Below are 7,650 nucleotides of genomic sequence, written 5' to 3' on the forward strand. Positions count from 1 at the left end.
ATTTTGTGTTGAATTTTAAAATTAGCATCAACACTGTAGACTTTTTTTGAATTAATTCTAAAATGTAGTCAAGAAGCAAGATAGATTATGGGAACTTTGAATATAATAACAAGTAGTTCAGCACAACAGGAACAGGTTAAATGCACATGTCTGGTATATCATGAAGAGAAAATGGCTTTTATCACCAGTGCCTTTGGGTGGATATAATTAGAACCCAAGAATAGTCCCACCTTTTTCTGCTTCCATGGGTCAAGATATAGAACTTCTATAGAGTAAATAAGGAAATGACATAGTGGGAATTGAATGTAATTTGCAAGCACAAGTGCAATGACTGAAATCCTGGTTGCAAGGGATTTAAAGTTCATGGAGATCTAAGTCCTGCTGTAAATCGTGTTGCCAACCAGGGTCTTATCCAACCTGCCTCTGAATGCTTTCAGAGATGGAGAATCCACAGGTTGCATGAGTGCCAGATGTGAAGACAGACAACAGGAAATTCTGGTTCTATGCACAATAGAAAGTATTGATGTGTTAGGATTTTAGACTTCTGGGAGCTCTGTTGTAATTAGTTGTTTCGGGGATTTTTATTTTATTTTATTTTATTTTATTTTATTTTATTTTATTTTATTTTATTTTATTTTATTTTATTTTATTTTATTTTTCTTTCTCAATTTATCACAAAAAAATGGTTGTGAAATATTGTAGAGTTAGTAAACATGTCCCCACATGAAAACTACAGCAAACATACAAACATTAGCTACATTTATGCTTTTGAGTTCTGGGGCAATCTGCAATAAGCAAGGATCATCAGTCACTATTTCTGTTCATGGGTAATACCCATGCTCCTCAGAAGCAAGTAATTTTGAGCTAAATCAAAGCAAAACTGATACCAACGCAGGTTTCAGAACAATTAAGTTAGAGAAATAAATATCAGCAAGAAAGAAAATGCAGTACTTAGCTGTTCCCTTAATTCATTTAGTATGCTAATAAAAAAGAAAATATTAAAAGATTCAGTGACGAATATCTCATCCTGTGCAATATCACTGAAGGGCTTGCCCTTCAATTATCTAATTAGTGTCAGAAGGATATTGTTGATGATAATCATTATATTTGGCACGTGCTGTATATAGCATCTTTTGTATAACCATGTCAAAGATATCACAAATGTCACTTAATTGCTATTCTCATCAGTTCTCTCACACAGTAATCTTAATATTTTATTCATAGAATCATAGAATTATAGATTGCCTTGGGTTGGAATGCATCAAAAAGATAATCCAGTACCTACCCCCTGCCATGAACAGGGTTGCCACCCACAAGATCAGGCTGTCCAAGATCCCCTCCAATCTGACTTTGAATGCCTCTGGGAATGGGGCATCCACAGCTTCTCTGGGTAGCCTGTGCCAGTGCCTCACTTAATATCTAATCTCAATTTCCCTTCACTTGTTTTAAAACCATTCCCCCTTGTCCTGGCATTATCAGACCATGTTAAGTTGTTCTCCACCTTGTCTACAATCTCCCATTGTGTACTAAAAGGCCACACTGAGGTCACCACATAGTATTCACTTCTCCAGGCTGAACAAACCCAGTTCCTTCAGCCTGTCGTTACAGGAGAAGTGCTCCGGCCCTCTGATCATCCTTTCAGCCCTTAATTAGCTTCACATGGGCCCACATTTCAAACCAGGTCCCTTCAGATGGTGTCATTTCCTTCCATAGTGTCAGCTGCACCCCTCAGCTTACTATCATCAGCAAACTTGCTAAGGCTGCATGCAATTCCACTATCCAGGTCACTGATAAATAAGTTAAAGAGTAGCAGACTGAAGATGGACCCCTGGGGGATAGCACTCATCACTGGCCTCTGCTTGGACACAGAACTATTGACCAGAACCCACTGGCTGAGACAATCCAAACCACCATATCAAAGGCCTTGCAGAAGTCCAGATAGATTACAGGAGCTGAACCCCCCTTTGTCTGCTGATGCTGTCAGTCCATCAAAGAAGGCCACCAGATTGATCAGGCACAATCTACCCTTCTCGAAGCCACACTGGCTGCCCCAGGTCACCTGCTCATTCCTCATGTGCTTTAACTCAGCTTCCAAGAGATCTTCTTCTAAGATCTTCTGATCTTAGAAAGGAATCCTTAAAGTGCTTCCAGCTCTTTTGCTCCATTGTCCTCAAGGACAGGTTCCTAGAGGATCCCATCCAATAATTCCTAGGACAGCCCAATGATCACTCTCCTGAAGGTAAGAGCCCTGTCCTTGTTTTTTTTGCCAGACCCGTCCTCTTCAAGATCACAAACTCTGCCAAGGCATGATCACTACATACCAGAATGTCTGCAGTCTGCTCCCCTTTGCTGGTAAGCTCCAGGTCCAGAAATGCACCTCCAGGGGTTCATTTGCCTAATTACTGGACCAGAAAGTTATCCTGAATGCAATTCAGGAATCTTCAGGATTATTTGCAGCCTGCTATTGCTTTCCCAGCAGACATCCAGTTTAGTGAAAGCTTTCATCAAGATGAAAGCTTGCATGCATGACACTTCCTGCAGTTGAAGCAAGAAGGTCTTTTCCACAGGCTCCCCCTGGTCAAGTGGCCTGTAGTACACCTCTACCATTAGATGTCCTCTACTAGTCTAACCCTTAATTTTTAACCATAAACCCTCAACCTGCTTATGCCTGTTTCTCAGAGGCAGCTTTTTGCACTATACCCATTTCCTGACATAGGGCAATTCCTCTGACCCTATTTCCTTGCATATATTATAAAAAGCTTTTAGCCCTCAATCATAGCAGTCCATATTTTGTCTCACCACATTTCTGTGATAGTAATTACATCATAGTTTTCTAATTGCATTGTGGTTTACAGTGCCTCCTGCTTATTTCCCATGCTTTGTGCATTGGGACATCAACTACACTAAGGGCAACATTACCTTCTTAAGGGAGCCTTCTCTAATTCCTTTGAGACAAATCTGAGTTTTTCCCCTGCTGCTTCCTAAAGTGGCACTGTTCCCCAGATCTTCTCTGTCATATCAAACTCAATCAAATCTAGTTTAAGGCTCTGGAAATCAGTCCAGCCAGCTTGCTGCCCAGAACACTCTTTCCCTATCTGGTCAGTTGCATCTCATCCAACATCAACATGCCTGGTCTCTCCAAAGATTTTTATCAACACAATGCTACATGGTATGGGACCTCACTTAGGCCAGTTTGGATCAGATTTACTCCCTCCCAGCTCTTTGCACCCTCCCACCGGCAGGATAGCATGAGAAGCTGAAATGTCCTTGGCATATTTTAAGCCCTGCTCTGCAGCACCTAAAACACTGGTTGTGTTATCAACACATATACCAGCCACTGTGAGAAAAGTTCACTCCATCTCAGCCAAAATCATTACAGCCTATTCTATCCACATCACTGACAATAAACCCCTGCACCATTGTTTGCCTAAACCACTGACCACCTGTTAAAACTCATCTACAAAATGATAGCTTTCCAGACTACTTCATACAGAGAGGAAAAAAAAAGGGGGGTGGGGAAATATAATAATATTCATTTTAGAAATTTTTACACTCAGGTTGATACAGTTTACGCTTAAAAGAAAACTGTATTCACTCCAAAAGGAATATTTTTATGTTATTTTAAAATCTGAGTTGTTCATTGTCTGTGTAGGTGGAATAGCAGCAATTAAGGCAAGAACAAAAAACCCAGCACAGTAAATGGGCAAGAAATTATATATCAGACAGACTAACTTTTGAGCAAACAGCTCTAACCTTGTAACTTTTCAACAGAACTACATACCAAGAAGACACATGTTTTAACACACGAGTGATTTGGCAGAAAGATTTACAGCATCTTCTGCATGCTGTCATTTATGAATGTGGCTTCAGATTCTTCTCTACAGTCTTTTTTTTCTGTCACAGACATACTATATAACTATGTAAGATGCAGATGATCCCTCTTCTCCTGTACTTTGCCCAGAGCAGACCTCTTCAATGCCAGCCAAGAACGTAGAACAGAGAAGTCATAAAACTGTAGAACAACCAAACAAGCTGGAAGGAACCCAGAAGGAGTCATCAAGATCAACTCCAGACCCAACCAACCAAAATCAAACCCTGTGTCTGTGAGCTCAAAGCATACCTTTGAGCTCTGGCAGCTGAGGTTATGCCCACTGCCCAGGGAAGCTGTCCCATGCCCATCACTGTTGCAGAAAGGAACCAGGTTGAGACTCGAACTTGTGGGTACTCCAGGGTTGATTTTATTAACAAGCTCAGTGCTCAGGTGAAAAATGCATACAGAGCTTGGGTCACTCCTAGTGAATGACCATCAAGCTTTAAAGACGTTCTATATTTATATGATTAGGTAAACATTACATCATTTATGTTATTCATTTCTCGTGATTAATCAATATATCTTCAGTCCTTCTTTCCCACTGTGTTTCGTCCTAGGCCCAGGCTTCATGCTTCACGTATTACTCTTCTTTTGAACTTGTCCAAAAATTCATTATCTTCTTTCATCCGAGCCATCCGAGCTAGACCAGTCCATTCCATCTGTCTTATGGTTAAACTATACATTTTAACTTAATAACTACTAAATAGCAATGTCAGCACTATTATTGTCTACCTCTGCTGTTTCATAACTTCACAATACTCTAACACCCCTACATGGGTCATGGTTCAGGGCTATACAGGGGATACATGAGTAGCAAATTGGTTGAGAAATTTACCATTTTCCCTAACAATCACCCTCTGATGAAGAACATTTTCACAGTGAAATCTATTTTTCTTTATTCTGCTGTGGTATCAATATTGCTGTATGCCCAAATTTGTTGCTATGCTACTGAGCAGGAATTGAACTACACACATCTATATCCAGCCATTCCCCAAGGCCAGAATAGAAACTTGACAGCAATGGACAGAACTACCAATGCACTCTGGAAATAAAATTTATCACATGACTTCCAACATGTGAATCTCTTTTGTAATCATTTTACTGCACTACAAAAGTAATATGCTCAATTACTGTGTGGTGATACAGCTGAAGTTTCATACAAATGCATTTTCCTGAAAGAAAAGTGTCATGGTTTTGTAATGTTGCTGTCAGTATTCCAGAAAAAGAAGAAAACTACATAATACAGAGGACTTGATAGCAGAAGATGGTTCCCTGACCGGGAATCGAACCCGGGCCGCGGCGGTGAGAGCGCCGAATCCTAACCACTAGACCACCAGGGATATGTAATTTTCATCTGAGAGCTGAGTATTTGGGATGTTGTTATTCCACGAAACTGGACTATGAACCTTTTAATGATCCATACTGCACATGATGTAATGATGTGGAATATTGACAGCAACATTACAAAACCATGACAAGGAAAAGAAGGGAAGGGAAGGGAAGGGAAGGGAAGGGAAGGGAAGGGAAGGGAAGGGAAGGGAAGGGAAGGGAAGGGAAGGGAAGGGAAGGGAAGGGAAGGGAAGGGAAGGGAAGGGAAGGGAAGGGAAGGGAAGGGAAGGGAAGGGAAGGGAAGGGGAGTTGGGATCAAGAAATAAAATTTTTAGATGTTTTAACTTCTTTTATGTTTTCTTTTGTGAATCCAAAAAGATGATTGAATAACTAAAATACGGGCACTTTCAATCTGCAGAACGGCACAAATAACCTGGAGTTTTTTCCCTCCCAGGAGTGTTTCTAAACAGCTGCTGTTATCTCAGCCATATACTCTGTAAGTTCACATCAACTAGCTATTCACATGTTTTCTTTGGCTGAAGCAGCTCAAAAAGCCTTTTGTATTCTCCTTCACGTGGTTTAATAATGCCAAACTGTTACTTAGTTATATAGACAGATGTAGAACACAATAGATCCAGCACATGAGTTAAATACCTCATTTGTGTAGTGATTATTTCATTCACTTCAAATCTATGGGATTACTCCTGATAATGTTTATATGGCTGTTAGCATAGCTTATAACAATGCCAATAAAAAGGATAAAATTTACGACATATAAGTCGTACAATTTGATGATTAATGATTCAATTGTTATGCAACCGTGTGAAAGTAGGATCAGTATAGATTGACATGTTGAGTCAAGCACTTTCTGTTCTTTGACAGCAACCTCTGCTTTCAGACAGTCAGACCTAAGTCGCCCTGCAGGGGATAGGCTGAGGCATTCCTGCAGATCTGGCAGGTTGTTTGAAATGTTCAACCCCACAACCCCACTCTGTAACTGGCAGTATCATTTTGGTTACTGTAGGAGAGGTTACCTCAATTAATTTCAGTGGTAGTGGGCAGATATGTTGTGTCATCTTAGCTGCTTGGCTGCTAATTCCTAGCTAAAGGTGATAGCATATTTAAGGCCTGCAGCTAGATCTATGACATACTTTCTCTCTTTTTTCCCAAACCATCAGTACAATGTACAATGCACATGTCCCATCTCCTGATGGCCACCCTGCTGCATATTAAAGCAGCCAATAACAACAGAATTCTACATCTGAAAATTCAGTACCTTTGCAGACCACTGGAAACACAAAATGGGCTGTTTCCATTGGTGCAGTTTCTAGGCAGTGTAAGATGCAGTCAGTAGGGAAAGAAGGCATGACAATGTCTCAGCTCTGTGCCGAGCAGACAGAATACTCTCCAAATCTCCTTACATTTTCAGCACTTTACAAAAAGTACATAAAAAGAACTAATCAAATTTACTGTGATGGTAATGTATTGATTAACACAGATACAAAAGCATTTAGAAGGTTCCGGAACACCAGTTTTCAATCAATCAACTGTAAAGTGACAGTGGCATTTTAAGTTTTTAACATTTTAACATTCTGCTTTAAAAGCATCTGGACTTATTGGCTTATCTGTGTTTTTACTAGAAAATAAATGTTCAGAGACTAGATATATCCTTTGTACTTTAAATGAGACAAATACTGACAATACAGTTTTGAATGTGTATTTATAGTAAGGAAAAACCTGTTCTCAAGGTTCTTCGCCTTTCCATATTTCCACTTCAGAATTATTTCAAGGCAGCACAGGTCTTTGTAGACTACATGGAGACAAAAGATCAATCTGACTTCAAAGAGATCTGTTGGAGAAGCACTGAGTGCCTTGTTGTATTCTGACATCAAGGAGCTCGTTGTAAGAGCTGCTGGACAGGAAGGCGTTTAAGTCTATATTTGTTGAAACACTGCTACTAACCTTATTACACAGTAGAATTTTCTTTTGCTCTATGAGTGGTTTTGGAGGTACAGACAGTGAAAGAAATAATTTCCTTTTTAACTGATGGATGCAATAATGGTTCCCAGAGTGGCTGGTAAAAAGCACATGATGAAGAAAGTCCATTCTGGAGTTCTGAGATCTGTCTTATACCTGTTGCACGTGATTTACTTTGAATGAAATCAAGCACACAAGCATGACATTGTTAAAACATCTCTAGGTCTGATAGGGTCCTAATTATTATTTTTCCAGAAGGAGTGCAAAACAGGTTTGTCAGATGAAGATGGCCAGCAGGTTGAGGGAGGTGACATCTTGCTCTGGTCTGCCCTGTTGAGGCCACATGTGGAGTACTGACTGTATTTATGGGCTTTTCATTTCATAGAAGGTGGAGAACTGCTGGAGACAGTCTAACTGAAGGCCACAAGGATTAGGGACCTGGAGTATCTCCCTTGTGGAGATGGAAAGGCTGA

At 40.2% G+C, this 7,650-nt stretch overlaps 1 non-coding gene across 1 annotated transcript; it reads right to left on the reverse strand.

Moving 5' to 3' along the window:
* Positions 1-5,139: 5,139 nt before the first annotated feature.
* TRNAE-CUC (transfer RNA glutamic acid (anticodon CUC)) lies at positions 5,140-5,211 on the reverse strand. Its single transcript has one exon. It is a non-coding gene; the product is annotated as a tRNA-Glu (tRNA).
* Between the last annotated feature and the right edge of the window lie 2,439 nt (positions 5,212-7,650).

This window comes from Coturnix japonica, chromosome Z, assembly GCF_054131305.1.
Source record: "Coturnix japonica strain WE chromosome Z, WE-NBRP24, whole genome shotgun sequence".
Taxonomy (NCBI): domain Eukaryota; kingdom Metazoa; phylum Chordata; class Aves; order Galliformes; family Phasianidae; genus Coturnix; species Coturnix japonica.